The sequence below is a fragment of the Rutidosis leptorrhynchoides genome, chromosome 1 (assembly GCF_046630445.1).
Source record: "Rutidosis leptorrhynchoides isolate AG116_Rl617_1_P2 chromosome 1, CSIRO_AGI_Rlap_v1, whole genome shotgun sequence".
NCBI classification, from domain to species: Eukaryota; Viridiplantae; Streptophyta; class Magnoliopsida; order Asterales; family Asteraceae; genus Rutidosis; species Rutidosis leptorrhynchoides.
The window spans coordinates 697,638,924-697,662,880 of NC_092333.1; positions in this window are offsets into that span (position 1 = coordinate 697,638,924).

A 23,957-nucleotide genomic window follows, 5' to 3' on the forward strand; every position below is an offset into this window, starting at 1 on the left:
CCCCACGACACCACCAACAAACCACCACCAAGGACCACCATACGTATATATTTTTTTTTCCTGTTACTTTCATGTTGTCGAGCACCCACCATAACGATCATCACCACCACAAGTGCTGCTGTCTATGGCCTCCACAAACCATCACTCCAAACGATTCCCTACAACCATCACTGAAAAACCATTACCACCGTGAACCATACTACTACTGTTACTATTGTGTTTTTGTTGTAGTTGTTGTCGACCGAGATCACCTACCACCATTATAATCACCATCTCCGGTCACCCTAGCTGTCGTCACCATACCACCACCTACAACCATTCGAACAACCACCAAACCAACAATCACTAAAAGTTGTTTCTATTTCCTTTTCTTGGGTTACATTCAAACGAACCAAACAATCAAAGAAACGCAGCTGCTGCTATATATATATATTATTTTTTTGTGTGTTATTTTTGTGGTTTTTGATCGAGTGAAACAAATAAGGCAAACCGTCCATTCATCTGTTGTTGTTCGAAAAATCTTGCTGTGTTAAAGTCTTATTTCTGTTTCGAATTAAAACACAGAAAAGATAAAGGATGATGAAGATGAAAGATTTGAATTAAATGGGTTTTGTTTATGAAGAAGACAATAAGTTTTATAAGAATAAATAAATTTAACTTGCTAGTTAATTCAAGAAAGTGACAATGGTTCAATGGTTCAGGGTGTCAATTTGGTTACAGTTGGTTGTGAGTTCAATTCCAGGCTACAACAAATTATATTTTTTTTTCTTTCTCGTTGATGGGCTGCTTGCTTCATTTCCAAATTGGATATATATATATATATATGTATATATATATATATATATATACATATATATATATATACATATATATATATATACATATATATATATATATATATATATATATATATATATATATATATATATATATATATATATATATATATATTTATATATACAGAAATCCTCTTGGGCCGAGAATGATTATGGTTAATTGTAGTTGGGCCGAGAAGATTCAGCATTGTTTGTTGGGCTGAGTTGGTCCAGTCTCCATGTTGGGCCGAGCTGGGTCATGTGGAGGACAAACCGTCGATCAAGTTTGGAAGAGAAAGAAAAACAGCTAGATATACGGTTTATATATCTTTATTCTGTGGGATAAATCAGAAATGAGACATATAGTGTAATGGTTATGAGTGTTTGCTTGTAATGAGAGGTCGAGGGTTCGAGCCTGGGCTACGACAATTCTTTTTGAAAGCTCATTGGAGGTAGCTAAATTATTATTATTATTATTATTATTATTATTATTAATATGATTATTATTGTTATTGTTATTGATATTAATTTTAATATTATTATTATTATTTTTATTATTACTAGTATCATTATATTTAAAATTATCATTTTTATCAAAACTATCATTTTAAATATTAGTATATAAAAATATACTTATTATATATACTATAACTATATTAATATTACATATCCATTATATATTAAACCTAAAAACATTATTAACATAAATATTTACATATAACAAATTTTGATTTAACGATATAATACTAATTATATAGATATATATGTATTAGTATAACTATATGTATAAATAAGCATATACAAAATAAATTTTGAAATAACAAATATATATTAATTAAATATAAACTAGTTGATTATTATTACATGTTAGTTATATGTGTTAATATTTATACCTGATATAGGATTGTGAATTTGAGGCCAACTCTACATTTGTTCAATGTCGTTATATGTATTTTTACTACAAAATACAGTATGGTGAGTTTAATTTGCTCCCTTTTACTCATTACATTTTTAGGCTGAGAATACATGCACTGTTTTAATAACTGTTTTACAATATTTATATGCGTGAGTTTCATTTGCTCCCTTTTTAAATGCTTTTACAATATATATTTTTGGGACTGAGAATACATGCACTGCTTTTATAACTGTTTTATGAAATAGACACAAGTAATTGAAACTACATTATATGGTTGAATGATCGAAATCGAATATGCCCCTTTTTAGTCTGGTAATCTAAGAATTAGGGAACAAACACCCTAATTGACGCGAATCCTAAAGATAGATCTATTGGGCCTAACGAACCTCATCCAAAGTACCAGATGCTTTAGTACTTCGATGTTGTTTTATATCATGTCCGATGGATTTCTCGGAATGATAGGGGATATTCTTATATGCATCTTGTTAATGTCGGTTACCAGGTGTTCAATCCATATGAATGATATTTTTGTCTCTATGCATGGGACGTATATTTATGAGAAATGAAAATAAAAATCTTGTGGTCTATTAAAATGATGGAAATGATTATTTATGTTAAACTAATAAACTCACCAACCTTTTGGTTGACACTTTAAAGCATGTTTATTCTCAGGTATGAAAGAAGTCTTCCGCTGTGCATTTGCTCATTTTAGAGATATTACTTGGAGTCATTCATGACATATTTCAAAAGAGGTTGCATTCGAGTCGTTGGGTTCATCAAGATTATTATTAAGTCAATTATAGTTGGATATATTATGAAATGGTATGCATGCCGTCAACTTTCGATGTAAAGAAAGTTTGTCTTTTAAAAACGAATGCAATGTTTGTAAAATGTATCATATAGAGGTCAAGTACCTCGCGATGTAATCAACTATTGTGAATCGTTTGTAATCGGCATGGACTTCGTCCAGATGGATTAGGACGGGTCATTAGAATTTGAACAAAAAAAAAAGAAATTCGAACCAATTTTCGTTCTACAATTTTGTAGAACCGAACCAAAATTTTGTAGAACACAACAAAAATTCAGGTGGGCGAACAAAATTTCCCCAATTCGAACGAATTTGCATTCTACAATTTTGTAGAAACCAACAGAAAATATAGAACATGCATCTAAATTTTTGCTCGACTCACGTTTTTTGGTTCGGCTGCCAAGTTTTTTGTTCGACTTCCTCTGTTTTTGTTCGTCCGCCGATTCTCAGGGTTCTCACACCAATTGAGTTCTCACTGGATCCTCTTCCTATATATATATATATATATATATATATATATATATATATATATATATATATATATATATATATATATATATATATATATATATATATATATATATATATATATATATATATATACATTATATAAAGCACATGTCATTATGTTGACGTGTTAACTCCTTATTTATTCTTGACACGTGTTATTCTATCGTTTTTTCCATCTATTTAATTGATTTTCTCAAATAAGGAAACTATTCATCCATATTCTAAATAATATACAATTATTTTAAATATTAAATTTAATAAATATAAAAATGGAAGTAAGAGGAGTAATAGAACTCCACATGTGGAAAATTATAATTTAAAATAATAATTTAAATTATATAAATAAGTAAAATAAAATAAATATAAAAATTAATATTGTTTAATCATATTCTAAATACAATACAATTATTTAAATATTAAATCTGACAATATTATTATCAGCTATTAGCAAGTATACATATAAAAATAGTAAACAGGATCTGCACTCTAATATATAAGATTATATTTGAACATAAATTATACTCCATAACACAAATGTGTGTTTGAAATGTACAGAAATAATGAATAAATTTTAAATAAAATTAGGTAGCTAACTTAATTTAAATAAACAATCAAATATCTATACTAAATACAAAATATGATATTTAAATAAATTTAAAGTATATCACCTTTTTGACGTTTACAATACGTATTATTACGAACGGGCTCATAAACGTATCACTCTATGTTCAAGAAACTTTGCGACACTAAATGCGAACAGCTGATGTTGTATTGTAATTGTATTCAATACTAACGTTTACGATATTAATGTTTTCAATACCTCATACTCATGTTATCATACATTATATAAAGTGTGTGCAATACTAACGTTATCGTATACAATGCTTTTGATAGTAATACTTTCAATAGAAATGTTATCGGTGATAAATAATTTTTTTTATTATAATTGTATTATACATTTGGTGAGTATCAATACTAACGTAATCGTATACTAATTTATACAAATATCGTACAATGTACGGGCTCATCAAACTAGTTTATTATATATATAGACCAAAGAACTTAATAATCGAATTATCCTTGATGTTAAGTTTTTTCTAGTTGGGCACCATTGATCACCTTTATGAAAAATTTAAACAATTCTGCAAGTACTATTGAAAATATGATATACTAACCCATTATTAAGTGCTAGTTACTTAAATAAAAAGTTCATACCATTATCCAACATTAATTAATTAAGGACAACTAAACAGCCCAATTTGTTTATTTGATGAAAAAACAAGACACAAAACATATTATATAAGCAAAATATAGTACCACCCCCACCAATCATAGACTCTGTTTCATGTTTCACTCGACAACCTTATAGTTGGAGCTGGAGCTTATGGACTAGAGCTGGAGCTGGAGCTTATGGTAGCTGGTGCTTATTATTTTTTATAAGTGTTTGGTAAACTAGCTGGAGCTTATTTTCCAGTTCATAAGCTCTACTTTTTTCATAAGCTACTACAAGTAGCTTATTTTTTAAGAGCTTATGATTTTCATAAGCTCTGCTTTTTATGTCTACCAAACAAAACTTATGACTTGAAACTTATTAAAATCATAAGCTCAAGCTCTCATAAGCTCCCATAAGCTCCCATAAGCTCCAATAAACTACTCAGCCAAACATACCCCTAGTATAGATCAATGTTTTACACCACAATGTCACATTTGGTCCCATAATGTGGTCCAATATTTGGACCATACTAGCTATCACGGCCAATCGGTTAATGAACAAGATATAAATAAAATAAGAGATTTAAGAGACGGGCTCGGAAATATAATATTGTGTGGAGCCAATGGCTTATCAACCCGGGAACGTTCGATGACCATGGCTAATAATCTAGTTATATCTTGACGTCTATTGTAAACTTTTGCTTTATTGTTTCGTTTTATTGTAGTTTTGTTTGTTAGCCTAAAAAGCATGGCCTCAATTGCTTTTGGGTTGTTGTAACACTTTTTATTTAATAAAATTTATGCTTGCCTTGCAAAAAAAAAAAATAAAAAAATAAAAAAATAAAAAAATAAGAGATTTAACACAAGTACCATTTTTAAAGAAAACCATCACATTAATTGGAACCAATTTCTTTGTCAGTTGTAATAAGAATGAAGTGCAAATAGTAAAAGAATTGAAAAGAAGTTCACCCACATATCCACTTTCTTTTATTTTCTAATTATGGAAAAGATATAACTCAACAAAATTTTTGATCATTTTCTTCATCTCTTTTTAACCGTCTTTTTTTCAATCACAAATATTGTCAACCTATAGGCCAACAACAATTTCATTTGAGTTTTACACATCAACATATCATTGAGTATAAATACGTTCCGTTTAAACTTATTATTGGTTTCTTTCTTAAAAGAGATATAATTAACATGTCACGCCATTTGGCCATCTTAATCGAATTAGCAATGTCTTAGTAGGGAAATACTTTGTGTGTGAAATGTAAATCTAGATTTCCATAAGGGGAAATTATGAAAAACTGCATCTGAATGAAACTTAGATGTCAATCACTGTATACCCATAAAGAATGTAACGACACTAGTAGCATGTGGACTTCCCATGTCAGATTATGACAAGTCAGCAAAAACCACTACTACTTTGACTTGTAGTTTTCTTTTTATTATTTACATATTTACAAAATATATAAAGCCAGGAAGATTTCTGTTGTACTTTTCTAAGTAGTTTTAGTGACACCGACAGTTGTTCGGTCATTTGGAGTTTGGTGGGTTTAAAGCTTCAATCGGCAATTGGTTTGGGTGTAAAATCGTTTGTTCAAGCTATCTTCGACGTTTCATTCGAGTCAAAATGCGTGAATACGTAACTATTAGGTTGTTTCAATAGATGTATGTCGTGTTTAATTTTGAAATGTCTCATAGTTGGTAAAGCTAAATTTAATAGACATTTGATCCTTGGAAATTGTTGGTATAGATATCAGTTTAGTGTAAAACATCCGACCCTCGCTACTAGAAAAATAATTTTTCCGGACAGGGGCCTTCCGAACGACTAAAGTCGTCCTCAAAAACCCACAAACCGACAAATTTTTTTGCTTTTTCTGTTTGCTTTTTCCTGATTGTTTGACCAACTTTTTCCGGACGACCAAATGTCGTCCGGAAAGATAGGATCCAATTATTGTACCGAAAAAAATTGTCTCCAAAAAAGGAAAGTTTTGTGGGCTTTTTGTCTGGACGATTTGTCGTCTGGAAAGCCTTTTGGGACGACAAGTCGTCTGGAAATCCATTTGGGACGACAAGTCGATTTGCCTACTTATACTTCATCCTCAACACATATTGAACACATATTGAACACATATCTAACATTACATATATTTTTACCCTCATACACACATCAAATACAACGAAAATGGTAACCGTTTCACCGATGATTGTCTCTTTCGACGTGTATTACGGAAGTAGATTCCGTAATCAAATGAGAGACTACGATTATACGAGTAGTTCGAAATCTACGTTCGAAGAAATTGATGTTCGCGACGTAGGTTTAGAGGACCTTCTATACTTTTTGAAAGAAATGGTTCCGTTCGAACACACGGACGTCTTGTATTACGAAGATGACTGTGTTCCGGAATTGTCTGCTACATATCTCCGAACAGAGGATCAGTGGAACGGTATAAAAGAAACCTTGAGTTGGCGTTCTAATCGCATTTCTCTATATTAAGTGTTGGAAGATGAGTAAAGTTGTTTAATTTCCGCCAACTAAACTGTTAAGTTTAGTTAAGTTTAATGTTAATCGTATCGTTTATATTTTAGTATTAATTGTATCGTTTTTATTTTAGTGTTAATTGTATCGTTTTTATGTTATTATTAATTGTATCGTTTTTATTTTGGTATTAATTGTATCATTTTTATTAGTTATGTTGAATAACAATTGTCATTTAAATTACAGCTCAATTTAATCCATAATTAATACTGAATGAATAAAGACTCCATAATAATAATTGATGAAACATGACTATGAACTTAGAAATCAACAGATTTAACTCACACAATGGCGGAATAGGTGAATCAAACCCTCTAGTGAATAGGTTAAGCTTTTTGGGATTAATTTAGTCAAATCACAACTAAATCAAGTGTGATTAGATCAACACCTAGAGCTATTATTCACCACCTGGGTGATTTGGGCTGAGAGAGAATCGGAGGAGCTCACCAGATCTGAGTGTTTGTAACAAATGAGAGGTTTAACCTAAAATGAAGAACATAAGACTTTATATACCCCTGCTGTTGACTCACCCGTACGAGTCATCCATCACACGTACGAGTTGGCTTCATCAGCCGTACGGGTGATCACTCACTCGTGTCTTCTCATTTAGGTTGTAATTGTGACTTAGCTCAGCATCAACCGTGCGTATGAGCCTGTCAGCCGTACGAGTGAGGCTTCACTCGTACGTCTGACTAAGTCTAACATAGTCAAACATCCAAATCTCGTTCCTGCAGTTCCTGTAACCACATACAAACACAGATAGGATAATAACGAGCGATCATGGTGGCCTGTAAACTGTTGTACCTGCAATGGACGTGGGTAGATGTCTAGGGACTTGCATAAAATACATCAACAACTCCCCCTAGGACCTAGAACATCTATTACAATTAAGTAAACGTCCATAAACCATGCAAGTTCATAAACACAAACAGTTTAGTAAAGTTATTACAGATCCAGATTCTCTCTCTCGCATAAACAAACATCAAAAACAAAAAAAAAAACAAATGAGCAACACAGTATCAGACACGGATCAACTGGCTTGAACTTGGTTTGAGCTTTGAGCATCACTGTTTCTGTTGAGGTATGCATAGTAGACATCGATCACACGTTGATATCTCATAGCTTCCTCTTTTCGATCTTCTCTAAAAGTAATGTGATGGCGGTGAAGAGTCTCCACATCAAATCTCGATAAGTTCCTCAGCCACATGGGGTCTAGAATCCTCACATTGTCGAACTGTATGCTTCCATCTTCTTTCTCAATCGCAATCAGAATCACTGCTTCTTCCGACAACTCATCATAGAACCACCATCTGAAGTTTTTACAAATATCCTTGGGTAATGGCATCAAGGGAGATTGTTTCATATACTTAGCTGGACGGAACTTAACAACACGGATAGGTCCTCCCTTAGAATTTTTCTTTGTCGGGTGTATGAAAAACCTAGCAGCCGTTGACTTAAAGATGTCCCATTTCCCTGTCTTATACTAATATCTGAGTTTTCTTTGAAACCACCTGGAAAGGTCACAATCTTCAGCGTTCAACATCTTCAGCTTAGCAAGTTGCATGATCTCGAAGTACGGTAGAGTTTTGAAGTGACTGGGACGTGCCATGTAATGAGTAATCAACTCCGCCTTCCCTATTGATTGCAATACAATTGATCTCCTTGAAATAGCCCCAACTCAAAATTTTACCCTTGGAGTACTTCTTGGTTCTTTTACCTTTCTCATAGAAACTAACAAACTTCGGCTCAAGTTCTGGCTTATTCAACTGATCAGGGTTAACAACGTTTTGTTTCCACCAACTCTGACGGATCTCATCATCTACAACATTTCTGTTCACTTTAACCCTATCACGTACAAACCAATTCTTAATCTCATTCCATCCCTCGGCCTTTGCTTGTTCAGCTCGGAGTTTCTTATCTTTCAATTCAGTTTCTTTTCTTTCTTTCTCAACGAGCAATTTCTCATGTCGGATCTTCTTGTTCCTTTCTATCATAACATCCACTTCTTTCACTTGTTCTTTGTATACCTTCCACGCCTTTTCTGACTCAATTAAGTTCTTTCTTTTCTCCTCACAACTCATATTGAAGAAGTCACATAAGGTGTTGAGTGACGGATGCGAGTATGGCTCAAGCAAAGGCATAACAATCTCAACTTCTTCTTCTTCTTCATCATCAGATTCTGTCACAAATTCGTCCTCGGACTCAATAATCACATCCTCTTTCAAACTATCTTTACCAATAGAATCTTCACTCTTCTCATCAGCAAACAAATTATCGAAATCACTTAAGTTGATATTTTGGATTGATTCGGGAGGGATACTTGACAATGACTCTTCTTGTGGAGCCTTGTTTTCAGCTTCAACTGACTCTGCATTCTCTGTATCGTTTTCGCTGTCATATGCCAGAGCAGCAAGCTGTTCCAAAGGAAACTCACTTGGTGGAACGTCCCCCTTTTCTGCATCATTAAAAATATTTGAATAATTCATATAATATTCAGCAGTAAAGACCTCACCATATTCATTAAAACTTCGAATAGGTATCACTAACGGTATATCAAAAGAGGGTCCTCCAGTTCCAGTGTCTTCTTCATCGTATTTTTCATCACCTCCACCCAAATCAGAAGAATACTCTTCTTCTCTCTCCTTAATCAACTTTGTTTTACCAGAGGTAAGCTGTTCGATCTTATCTTTCAAATTCTTCAATTTCTCCTTGTTCTCACTCTTAATTGCCAAAAACTTCTTCTTCAACTTATTTGTCCTAATCTTCTGTAGGTCCAACCTATCAGATAACCTCTTGTTCTCTTCCACCAACGATTCAATCTTAGCATTACTGATCTTCTTCTCCTAAGTAGCTTGATTTTCCAGATTGGTTATTTTCGTGACCAAAGACATCAACAGATTTTGCTGAGTCTTATATTCATCTGACTCGGCCTGAGGTGTTGTGGTGGTAGGTTTTGGTGAGGTAACAGCAGCCCTTGCATCCTTCATGAAACCGGATGGCTTCCTCTGAGCTTGTTGTTTTGAACCTCCATGTGATGACTTCTAAGGTGACTCATAAGAATACTTCATTCTTTTCTCCTTCTTCTTGAGTTGTTCTGAGGTCATAGGATCCTTTCATTTCCTTTTCCTCTGAATCAAACTGACATCCTCCTCTGTCTCTTCATCATCACCCTCGATAACCTCGTCATCAACCTTATCTCCTCCTTGAACATTACCAGTAGCTTTCTAATTATCACCCTCACCTTCCTCATCTGTAACTTCGTAGTTAGATTCTGAATCCTCATTCCTTGTCTCTTCCATTCTGCGGAAAGTAATCGGATTCATCGGCTTAAGGTGGATAATATCCTCTTCAAGCTTAGGTAGATCAGGTGCAGCGTCATTAATGATTAATTGAAGAAAACGGGCATAGATCAGGTATCTCTGAGTAGTACTGAAGTGGTTTGCCTTGAAGTAGTATAGGACAAATCCCGAGAAATCGTATGGTGCCTTTAAAACAAGTGCCACAAACATACTTTGCACTTTCTCGTTCAACTTATCAAAACCAGATTTGCGTCCACTCAAACAATTCATAATCACGTGAGCAAGATATCTAAACTGTGGAGGCAGTAGTGTCTTCATCAGTTCGGATTTGCCACCAAGGTAACCAGAATAAGCACATCTTCTAAAGCAACCATGAATTCGTTCTCTACTGATAGTCATGTGGGAGCAGTTCTCGTCATTAAAACCCAAAATCCTTCTAATCACATCCTTAGAAACAGTAATATCATGTCCTTGAACCTTACTAACAAGCTTATCTTCATCTACATCCAGTACAGCATTTCTCCAGAACTCTCTCTGATTGCTGTATTATGGTGTGCATTCAGTAGAAATAGCAGTGTGTATCCTTGATCTCTTAAGAAACTTAACAATCTCCTTAAAGTGAGAACCTCTCTCAAGATTAGTGTCATAAAGAGCAACTTGATTATTCAGTTCTCCCTTCTCTAGAGGAATCTCTTGCTGAGCAGGTGGGTTAACCAGATTCACTTGAGGATTAGCTTGTTGCTCCCCCTGTCCTTCAACGTTAACAACCGGAATATTGACTTGTTGTTCAGCCATTTGATGATATCGAAACAAAAACTGAAACATTTACAGAACAGTTAGATATATAAATCAATCACCATAAAATATCATAGCATTTGCATCAAAGTGTCATAAACTTGTTAAACATGATGAACCGTGCGAGTGATCATGTCACACGTGCGGCTGAGAGATCAACCGTGTGAGTGATATAGTCACTCGTGTCACTGTTGACACGTTTGAGCAATAATATGGTTTCAGACAATGTACACTGTTGAGGCAAAATTCTAAGCGAGTGAGTCAACCGTGTGGTGACTCGTGCGGTTAATCACACGTGTCAGCTCATGCAGACGAGTGATCAATAAAGTCAAGACAAACGAGTGAGCTCAAAGGTCCACACTGTTGATCATCAACCGTGCACTGACTCGTGCGAGTCATGTCTCACACGTGCGAGTGACGTCACTCGTGCATGTCTGATGAAACCGAATATTAAATGCATTTTTTAAATTAATGGGATCACATGTTTGATCGTTTTATGTGTCGATTTGCATCACAATAGCAAGTGTAAGTATCATTTAACTCAAAACAATCATAGATATACATCAAAACAATCTTCAATTTCATGAAATTCGAGTTAAGAACCCTTAGGGTTTCGATACATTAAAACACAAAATTAACTAACTTAAACTTGATGAAATCATACCTATTAGGTGGCACTGAGGTCGTCTAAAGATGCTAAACAAACGCTGCGGAGGAAAACTTGATCGGTGATGATCGATTTTTGAGAGAGAAAGTTGAATGGGTGCACAAGTGTGAGCTTCTGTGCTCATCACCTCTATTTATACTCTCGTGATCAACCGTACGGTTGATCACACGATCCACAATCAACCGCGCATCTCACCTTTATCACACGTGCGTGTGACCCAATAGTCTTAGACCAATTTTGATCAGGGTCATCCGTACGGTTTACCTCAAACGTGTGGTTACCCGTACGGTTCACACATCAAGCGTGCGTGTGAGCCACTTAGGCAATTTCAAAATTTCACAAACTTAGGATTTCGACTCGTTTAGCAATCTTAGGGCTAACTAACACTTTCATTTTGAGTCATAAATCACTAAAGCCTTCAAGAAATGATCATTAACACTTAGGTAGATCAAAAATCCTAACCTAAACATGGTTATTACTCTAAACATTCTATGTTCCAAGAGTAAATCCTACAGTGTAATGTCATCTTGAGTTCACTAACAACCTTAAATCATTAAAGTCCTTCAAGTAATCACCAGCTCTAAAAACTTCTATCTTATGGATTTGGTGGCCAAAAATATCTTGATCTCAACAAAGTTCTTTCAGATGTCGTTATGCATTCCGAGGATAATCAGAAAACAAAGAAATGATAAAATCTTTATGAATTTTCTGATGTAAAAAGTCATGCAACTAAAATTATGCAAATGAAAGACATTCTATCATGAAATGCAATAACATGTAAACCAAAATCCTTTTGTTGTTTTTCAGTAATCAGAACAAGCTATTTAACATATAAATGAAATATACAAATCCACATTGTTTTTGTGAGCAATATGATTGATTAATATAAAAATGGATCAGAACTGACATATTGAATCAACTTCTGTTGTTCACTCCCAATTATCCAGTCTATGTCTATTATCATGCAATTACTGATATCAATCCTCATTAAACATGAACATATTCATTCCGGACACTTCGACAATCATGTTGGCATTAAGTACTTTGAACATTATAGAGCAGTGATTTTTGAGATCACGCTAAGTTCATTAATCCTTGATTCTTTCATCACTTATGACTGTGCGTTGTTGTTGGGTTGTCAATTCATTACATGTAACTTTCCGTTATCTCTTTCCATGTATTTCATTCAAGTTGAACAGGAAGGTTCTCACAACATTTTGAATAACCCTGTCAGCCTTTGGCTTCTATCAGTGTATTGATAATCTTCAATCTAGTTAGAACCGCAGATTTTAGAATATATTGAATTATCCGAATAGGCGCATTATTTACCGCGGGGATTAGTCTACAGTTAAAGCAGACTTGCCTGATGACCAGTCGTCACACGAAATAAATCTCAAGACCCTTAACTTCATTATGTTCAAGTTGACATGGAAAACGGAATCGAAAGTTAAACTTTCATATATATATATTTAATTAGAGTATATCTAGATAAGTATCTTTCCTACTTACAGTCTTAATAGGTATAACTCTATATTGCAGACGACAAGAATCTTGATAGTTCAGTGTGAACGTCGTGATTAAGCAATTCAAGCTGCGTGGGGGCGTCACACTAAGAATGATTTGAGTTCTTTATGAGCACATCATGAATCAGCATTCTTCATACTTTCAGGACTTTGCCATCTTGATACACCAATTATTTTTTACTTTGATTTTCTTTTGATATTTACTTTTCAGCATATCACTGTCTTTTGATATATTGATTTTGAACGCCATCATGAATGGATTTTCCATTGTTATGCATGAACTCATGTTTCTTTGTTGTGTGCTCAGATCACTCGAAGGTGTTCTCCCTTAAATGCTTGAACGGTTCGCAATAAGGAATTATACTTTTCAACCTTAAGCGAGAAGGGACACTGATGTTTGAGCAGAGGGGTATAAAATACTATTAAATTTTAGCAGGAAATACTATTAAATACGATACAATTTTACACAAGATATTTATTTATTTATAGAATGGATATACTTAAACCTTGCTACAACACTTATAGGCAGTGTACCTAATCGTACAGTAGTGTAGTTTTTAGTAAGTCCGGTTCGTTCCACAGGGAATCTTTTTCACAAAGCTTAACGCTATATTAGTTTAAATTTATAAAAATACAAATATATATATAAGTAATATTATTATTATAAAGGGGAGGGTTTTTACCGTTTAATGACAGGTTTGTCGATTTTAAAACTTTAGTCGCAGTTAAAACCAAATGTAAAATAATAAATAAATACAAGACTTAATTTAAAGCGTAAAGTAAATAACGATAATGAAATTGCGAATAATAAAAGTGCGATAAAATAAACTTGCGATAATTAAAAAGTACGATAACTAAAAGCGCAATTAAATACAATAACAATAAATAAAAATGCGATAATTAGAAGTGCAATTAAATATAAAATAAAGGAAATTAAATATGAAATAAAAGAATTATGCTTATTTAAACTTCCGTAATCATGATGTTTGACGTGTTGATTTTAGTTTAATGCCCATGGGTTAATTGTTCTTTGTCCTGGATTATTTAATATGTCCATACGGATTTGTCCATAATAGTCCATCAGTCATAAATATAAAGAGCGAAAGCCTTCGTCAAATTATTCTTATTCCCGAAGTTTAAATATTCCAACTAATTGGGGATTCGAATTGTAACAAGGTTTTAATACTTTGTTTAATGAATACACCAGGTTATCGACTGCGTGTAAACCAAGGTTTTACTACTTTGTTAACAATTACACCAATTACCCTTGAATGTAATTCACCCCTGTTTCAACAAGTCTATTAACTATTAATCCAGTTCCGTGTCCGGTAAAATGAATAATTATTGGTATTTATAGATATCCCGCCCACCGTACCCAGTCAAGCGTATGTGGTTATATATAAATACGTCGAATTATAAGTTTGTATATTAAACTAACAAGGTATTGTTTAGTTAATATAAAACCCATTAATAGCCCATAGTCTAATTTCCACAAGTGTCGTTCTTTTATCCAAACCCCAATTATGGTACAAGGCCCAATTACCCAATTTTAGTAATTAGCCCAACATCATGATTACTTCGGATTAAATAAGCATAATAATAACTTAGCTACGAGACATTAAATTAAAAAGGTTGAACATAACTTACAATGATTAAAAATAGCGTAGCGTTACACGGACAGAATTTCGACTTACACCATTACAACATTCACTAACATACCCTTATTATTAGGATTAAAATTAAAATTAAAATTAAAATATAAATTAAAAATATAAATATTACGTATATAGATAGAGAGATTGATATATATTATTTTTAAAATGATCAGAATTCGTTTGCTTTTATAGGGAGTTTTAGTTTTTGGGGCTCCGCGACTTGCGGCCCTTTTCTTCTTCAAACTCCGCGAGTCGCGGAGATCATTTTTACAGCTCACCCACATTTGGCTCTTTGTTTGCCGACGATTTATTTTATAAATATAATATTAATATAATTAATTATATATTATATTATATTTATATACATAATTAACTTGTAATTTTTAGTCCGTTGCGTCGAGCGTTGAGAGTTGACTCTGGTCCCGGTTCCGGATTTTCGAACGTCCTTGCGTACTATTTTATATCTTGTACTTTGCGTTTTGAATCTTGTACTCTTATAATTTCGAGACGTTTCTTATCAATAATTGGAACCTCTTTGATTGTATTTTGTATTTTTGAGCTTTTTGGCCGTTTGCGTCTTCAATTCGTCGAATCTGTCTTTTGTCTTCACCTTTTAATATTTAAACGAATATCACTTGTAAATAGAACAATTGCAACTAAAAGCTTATCTTTCTTGGGGAATAATGCTATGAAATATATGTTCGTTTTTAGCATTATCAAATATTCCCACACTTGAGCATTGCTTGTCCTCAAGCAATATAGTCTTGAAATACTAGAATCACTTCTTTATTCTTCACACTTTGTACATCAGTGATTTCTTTACGGCGGTATAAACAATGGTAGTAACGATATGGTTTACAGTCCCACATGACTATAAAATTTAGATCCATTAAGGAAATTGGATCTTTATGAAAACATTTGATCTTTTGAAAATTAAATCTAGTTTTTACCCTAGATAAGTTTTTCGAAATAACCCTTCACCGGTGTTTGCAAATTATTTTTGTGGGTTTGGTGGGTTTCATATTTGAAATTTTTATCTCAAAACTTATGGTTTTGTGTCACCCACTTGCTAACCTTGTATTTGGAAAGCAACACGTCCAGTTTACTTGTCCCGTATATTACCTTTCGGTAAACTACCGTCCGGTTGTAAAGGAAAGCGTTGAACAAGAAACTTTTAAGGCAATGTCCCCTGACATGCTTTTAATTTTGGTCTATAACGTGTCGGACGCAATTACTATCCTTGGTAGGAGCAATAGTAAAGCTCACCCTTTTAATTTGTCGGTCTGGCACAAGGTCCTGTCTTTGACCATGCTATGCAACCACCGTTCTTACGGTTGACACCCGATTTGGTTCAGGTGACCTAATGAATTCCAGGTGAATTCCTAGGATTTTACGTTCAATGGTAATGAACGCATTGAAAATGGGTTTTCAGAAAACAAATCGGTTTATAATTTGATCAAAATATTTTCTCGTTCAAGCTCGAGTTTAGATATCATCGAATTCCATGAGTTTGTAATTCTCAATCTTTATGGTCAATCTCAAGGATTGAGTAATATCAGTCTTAAAAGCTGATTTTTGATCTTTAAGGAGATTATCCTTTCTGGGGATCTGATTCATTAGTCTTATCAAGCTAATTTGCACGGTGCCCCCCATTGTACGAGATAAATCCTTCTCATGGTTAGGATAAATCTGACCACTTGGCGACCCTGTTTTATGCTGAGGTCTGTGGATTTCCTGCTGATTTTAGTGATGACTTTTCTAGATTTTTCGTCAACCTACAGCTGGTCTGGACGACAACTTCTTGACCTAAATCAAGAAGCGCGTGTCTTTTTCGGAAGACTTTACTTCCTTTTAATGATGGAATTGATTCATCGTGTAGATCCATCTCTTCTTTTCTTTCATCGGGTAAAACAGTTTAGTTTAGTCCAAAGCAAAAGTATTTTCAGTTATTTGTTACAGAAATATGTGACATATGTTTAAAATATCTTGGTAAATTTTCCCACACTAGGCTTTTATTTTCCTTTTTATTGTCCTCTATTCCATTTTAAATGAATTTTAACATTTTGGTTTGTTTCTCAATTTATGTCCTTTCCGAGGTAACAATAATTTCGGTGTTAACACCTAGTTTTATCATTCATAAGTATGTATAAACATGATTTTGAGTTCATTTAGTTTAAAATTTTTTAAAATTTTTACTAGAATTGGGTAGTCAGTATATAAGACTAGGGCTGTTCTTTATTATCAGAGAGCACTAGATTCTAATACAACTACTGCTTTACTAGTATTTTTAATGGTAACCAAGTGTATAAAGTAAAAATTTTAAAATCCGAAAGAATTTAACCCCTTCCCGCACTTAAGATCTTGCAATGCCCTCATTTGCAAGAAATCAGTAACAATTTAAATTATTGAGGGTGATTAGTGTAGAAATGATTAAATTTTACCAAAGTTTCCAAACATATTTGTGTTTGTGTTTAATGATAAATGGTACACATCATTTGTTCATTCCGTCTTGTTGTTATATCACATTTATTTTGCATCTTGTCGTCAAAATTAGTTGCTTTTGCTGAACTTAATGCCAGTCTTTGAAAATGCGTTATTTTACCCTGTTGTGTACATAAGATAAACTGCAAACATATATACATATTTTTGAAGTTTGGTATATTACCCCACATTCAAAAAATTATTGAAATCTAAGAATAAAAGTTAGAAAATTATAAAAACTATTACAATATTAACATAAGTATTAAACGTATCAACATTACAAATTACAAAATAAATAAAACTAAGTAGGGTGGTTGAATCTCTATAGACCAGGGAGGGAATATAGGCGATGGAGTAGGAATATAGTTTCTACCTATATGTTGGCAATAAGCTATGATTTGGTTTTGATGAACTTGCCAATCTTCAAATGCTCTATGTCTAGCATTTTCATACTCTTGTGAATCTATAAACCTTTGCATTTCTGCCATTTAATTTCCCCCTCCTACATTACCTTGCTGTTGGTTTCTCTCAACCTGTGGATGTCTACCATTATATCGTGCTGCGGCGTTATTTCGCCTCTTCAAAACTGTCGCACCATGGTATAAATTTAAACCTATTGTATCTCGGGGTTCTGGTTCTTCGATTAGTAATCCCCCCGACTTATATCCACACCGAGATATTCAGAAATCAAAGTAATAAATATACCACCTCCTATTATGCTATGCGGTCTCATCCCCCTAACCATAGCTGATAAATAATAACCCACACAATAAGGTATACTTACAGCGCTTTGTGGGTCTCGAATACACATGTGGTAAAACAAATCCTGTTAATTTACCTTTTCCTTGTTCTTACCTCGTTGTGTAATCGAATTGGCTAAAAACCTATGAATTACTCTTAATTCAGCTCTATCTATATCCAAATAAGAGTAATTTCCCCCTTTAAATCGGTGATGGCTAGTCATTTGACTCCATACACCATGCGTATCAAAATTTTTGTCTATCTTTCTACCATTTAGTATCAACCCTCTACAATCGGCAGATGCTAAATCCTCAGGCGTATATATACGTAAAGCCTGAGCCATGTCTAGTAAAGACATGTGGCGCATCGAACCTCCTAACAAAAATCTAATAAAAGATCGATCGGTTAAACTAGCTACCCGATTATTTAATTCTATACTACACAACAATTCTTCACACCATACTTTATATACAGGTCTACGCATGTTGAATAACCGTACCCAATCGTTAAAAGTAGAATTACCATACCTCTGTGCAAGTAATTCCCTAATTGGCCCGGCCAATTCTACAGCTTCTAATGGTCCCCATTCTATGACCCTAGGTACCTCAACAGCTTTAGAATGAAGAGTATGCAAACCCCTTTGGTATTTTGGATAATCTATCCAAAGTCTGTCAAATCTCAGGTTCGGGTGCAAATCTTCCAAGTGCATATCAGAAAATGTCATGACTGGATGAGGTATATCTTGTTTGTAGTAGTTATCCACCTCCTGTTGTTCCGCATTTTCAGCAGGAGCATTGCGAGCTTGGGATGAAGATTCACCCCTTTCAGTCTGCAAAACACATCAAACACAATTTTTGTGCATCCAAATGTGCATTAGTGTCAGCAAAATCATCAATCAATATAATTACAATGACATGATCAATTTATATCAAACTTAAGCTCATTTTCATATTTTCATCAAATCTACACTTTTTCAAATAAGCATATACGAAAATGTTCGCCAAGTTCATAAGCATTCAACTCAAATAACATGTCAAAATAATCATTACTAGCAATTAAACAAGTTTCAAATGGCATTATCTCTCAAAAATCAAGTTCATGAATTTTAGACTTGAAAAAGTCCACTTTAATTCTCAAAATCATGTTTAGGCTCAAAGTTTGGATCATTTAACTACCTAAACATGTTACACTACTTAATTTAGTAACAATTCACGACAAAAATCGGCCATAACCTGTTTATATCAAAAAGCCCCAAATTTGCTCAAGAACACAAACCCTAGATTACTCAAAATTTGAAGTTTAAGGCTTCTAATCATGTTAAATAGCATCAATCTAGGTTATACAAGCATAATACATAAACAATTTAAGCATAATTACACTAAAAAGCATCAAAATCAAATTGGGTATAAAATTGCTCAAGAACACCAATTTTTGGATTAAATGGTGTTTAGGTGTAGAAATTTACCGTTTTTCTTGAGTAATTCCTTGATAGCATCCTTCTTAACATGATTTTAGTAAAAGATTTGATGATTAAAGGTCAAAAATTGTGAATTTGGGAGTGTTTTTTCGGGTTTTTTCCGGCTTTGTTTCGCAGTTTTGTGGTGTGGGGAGTGAGGATACTGATCTGATTACGTTTTTATTTTTTATGGGTTTTGGTCCCTCCGCGAGTCGCGGTGTTTTACCCTTCAAATTCCGCGAGTCGCGGAGTTTGTATTTTTTTTTCTTTTTTTTATTTTTTATATATCTTATACTAATTAAAACAATTAAGTAATTAATTTTAAAATTTTGTTTCCCTTGTTATTTAGGATGAGGTCGTTTCGGATCGATGTCCTAGTCCGTCCTTCGACAAAATTTTAAAATTTGTCTTTTTGTAGCGATTGTTTTAAAAGCTAAGATTTTTAGGTTTTTTTTTTTTAATGTTTTTGGCATACTTTAATTCAATAAGATTAAAAATAATGATAATAAAAGTTCTCGTCCCTCCCTCGGGTAAAGCAATTTTGGTTCAACGACCTAGTCTTCAACTTACGACGAATTTTAAAAATCATATTTTTAACCTAATGAGATAAAGTAAAATTTTGTTTTTAAATTCACACCAAACTTAAAATAAAAATACATAAAATTCAAAATTAATATTAAAATTTCACACCAAACTTAAAATTTAAAATGCATAAAATTAAAAATTCATATTTTAAAAATTAAAAATTCACACCAAATTTAATTTAAAAATTCATATAATAAAATCACACCAAACTTATATTATATTTTTCAAATATTTACAATTTTAAATATATTGATTTTACAAAGTTTACAATATTAATTTAAGATTTATATATTAATTTTAAAAACATGGTAAAAATAAAATTAAAAATCTTTTTGGCTTTTTATCCCACTTTAATCAATCAAATATTATCAAAAATATGCGCCCCTCTTTTCGGTAAAGTAATTTCGGTTCCAAGACCTAATTTAACTCATGACGAATTTTTGAAATATTTTGGGTTGATTGATTAAAGATATTTATACCTTAAGAATAAACGTTAAATTTCGCAGTGATGTAATAAATTTTTGTATGATATCAATAATTTCGGTCGCCAAACCTAATTTTATTTAATACCAATTTAATACTTTATAGCGAACAAATTAGCGTTTATTATCAAAAGGTTAAAAAAAAATAAAAATAAAAAACTGTACAGACTTACCTGTGAGATAGTATTCTTAGTTATACGATCTATCCCATTCATAAGATAGTCGGTTTAATTGGTTTTCCATGGCTACATAGGCGTAACCTCGAGCATTCAGTGTTTTTTCTTCTAAACATATGAACGGTCCGTCTCTGCATAAAGTAACAAATTCGGTATTTGAATAGGTTTGATTATTTGAACATTTACCTCCATGTGACCATTTTCCGCATTTGTGACATCTTTCAAGGTGTCGTGCTCTTCTTTTCGCTGCGGATTTTGATTTTCCTTTACCAAATTGTAACTTATTATCTTCGCATCTGGATTCTTTTCTTACTCCGTCCAATCTTTCTCTGATTACTGATACTATTTCACTCGGAAGTGTATCATTATTACGTTTAGTGATCAAAGCGTGTAGCATTAGACCATGGTTTAGTTCACAGGCAGTCTTCATTTCGTAAAAACCTAAAAAAATAAAAATTCAGAATGGGGGGAGAAGACTAGTTCTTTAGGGTCTGCTAGGGAAAGACCATTTGGGTTCCATTTTCGAGAACTACACGAAAACAGACAATCTAATTCTAACAGAAATACATATTATCCTTTAAAGACTTGATTCTCCCCACACTTAGTTAGCCGTGGTATCGAAATTGTGATTAACTTCATTGTCAACTTCCATTGGACTATCTATGTAGTGTTTAACTCTGTGACCATTAACTTTAAATTCAATTCCATTTGAATTTATTAATTCTATCGTTCCGTATGGGAAAACTCTTTTGACTATGAATGGTCCAGACCATCTTGATTTCAATTTTCCAGGAAATAGCTTGAATCGTGAATTGAAAAGAAGAACTCTGTCTCCTTCTTTAAATTCTTTTAAACTTCTGATTCTTTTATCATGCCATTTCTTCGTTCTTTCTTTATAGATTACCGAATTTTCGTATGCTTCATGTCTTAATTCTTCTAATTCGTTTAGTTGACTTAACCGTAGACATCCAGCTTCATGTAAATCAAGATTACATGTCTTCAAAGCCCAAAATGCTTTGTGTTCAATTTCTACTGGAAGATGACATGCTTTTCCGTAAACGAGTCTAAAAGGTGTGGTTCCAATTGGAGTTTTGTAGGCTGTTCTAAAAGCCTAGAGTGCATCCTCCAATTTAATGGACCATTCCTTCGGATTTGATCCTACGTTTTTCTCTAGAATACGTTTTAAAGCTCGGTTGGTATTTTCAACTTGTCCACTTGTTTGTGGATGATATGCGGTGGAGATTTTATGAGTTACTCCATATCTTTTAAGAACTTTCTCAAGTTGATTATTACAGAAATGAGTACCCCGATCACTTATTAAAGCTTTCGGTGTTCCAAACCTTGCAAAAAGACGTTTTAAAAAGTTGACTACAACTCGTGCATCGTTAGTTGGGAGAGCTTGTGCTTCCGCCCATTTAGATACATAATCAATGGCTACGAGAATATATAGATTATTATGAGATTTTGGAAATGGACCCATAAAGTCAATACCCCAAATGTCAAATACTTCACATACTTGAATGACATTTTGTGGCATTTCATCACGTTGACTTATTTTTCTGGCCCTTTGACATGCATCACAGGATTTGCAAAGAAGGTGTGCGTCTTTATAAATTGTAGGCCAATAGAATCTAGCTTCATAAACTTTTCTTGCTGTTAATTGAGGCCCATAATGCCCTCCTGTTGGTCCTGTGTGACAATGGTTTAAAATTTTACTAGCTTCATCTTCGAATACACATCGGCGTATTATTCCATCTGGACAACTTTTAGATAGATGTGGATCTTCCCAGAAATAGTGTTTTATATCACTGAAGAATTTCTTTCGTTTTTGGTACGATAATCCTTTTTCAAGGAATCCACAAACTAAGTAGTTTGCATAGACTGCAAACCATGAAATTTCATTATAATCTATCTTCAATAGATATTCATCAGGAAAGTTGTCTTGTATGGCCGATTCATTTAGAACTTCTAATTCAGGATTTTCATGACGAGAAAGATGATCAGCGGCGAGATTTTCTGCTCCTCTTTTATCTCGGATTTCAATATCAAACTCTTGTAAGAGTAAGATCCAACTGATTAATCTTGGTTTAGCATCTTGTTTCAAAAATATGTATCTAAGAGCAGAATGGTCGGTATAGACCACCGTTTTTGCTAGAACGAGATATGAACGAAATTTGTCAAAAGCAAAGACAATAGCAAGGAGTTCTTTTTCAGTAGTTGTGTAATTTGTTTGTGCTCCTTGTTACGTCTTACTAGCATAATATATAGGTTGAAATCTTTTTTCAATCCTTTGTCCTAAAACGGCTCCCATTGCAAAATCACTTGCATCGCACATTAGTTCAAATGGTACATTCCAATTTGGTGTTATCATGATCGACGCATTAGTGAGTTTCTCTTTAAGAATATTAAAAGATTTGATACATTCATCTGAAAAGATGAATGGAGCATCCTTTTCTAGGAGTTTATTCATAGGAGTGGCAATTTTAGAAAAATCTTTTATGAAACGTCGGTAAAAACCGGCATGCCCTAGAAAACTCCTAACTCCTCTAACATTGGTGGGATGTGGAAGTTTAGCAATTACATCTACTTTAGCTCTATCCACTTCAATTCCTTCTTTTGAGATTTTACGTCCAAGAACGATGCCTTCTTTAACCATGAAATGGCATTTCTCCCAATTAAGTACTAGATTTGATTGTTCGCATCTAATAAGCATTCGTTCCAGATTAACTAGACATGATTCAAATGTATCACCGAAGACTGAAAAGTCATCCATGAAAACTTCCATGCATTCTTCTATCATGTCGTGAAAAATCGCCATCATGCACCTTTGAAAGGTTGCAGGGGCGTTGCAAAGTCCAAATGGCATGCGTTTATAAGCAAAAGTACCATAAGGGCACGTGAATGTGGTTTTCTCTTGATCTTCGGGTGCTATTGGAATTTGAAAATATCCGGAAAATCCATCTAGAAAACAATAGTAACTATTTCCGGCTAGCCTTTCCAACATTTGATCAATGAAAGGTAAGGAAAAGTGATCTTTTCTGGTGGCGTCATTTAATTTTCTATAATCAATACACACACACCATCCTGTTACAGTCCTAGTAGGAATAAGCTCATTTTTTTCATTTGTAATGACAGTCATGCCACCCTTCTTAAGCACGCATTGAACTGGGCTTACCCATGGACTATCAGAAATTAGATAAATTAGACCTGCGTCTAGCAGTTTAATAATTTCTGTTTTAACTACATCTTGCATATTCGGATTTAGTCTTCGTTGGCGTTGCACATACGTTTTAT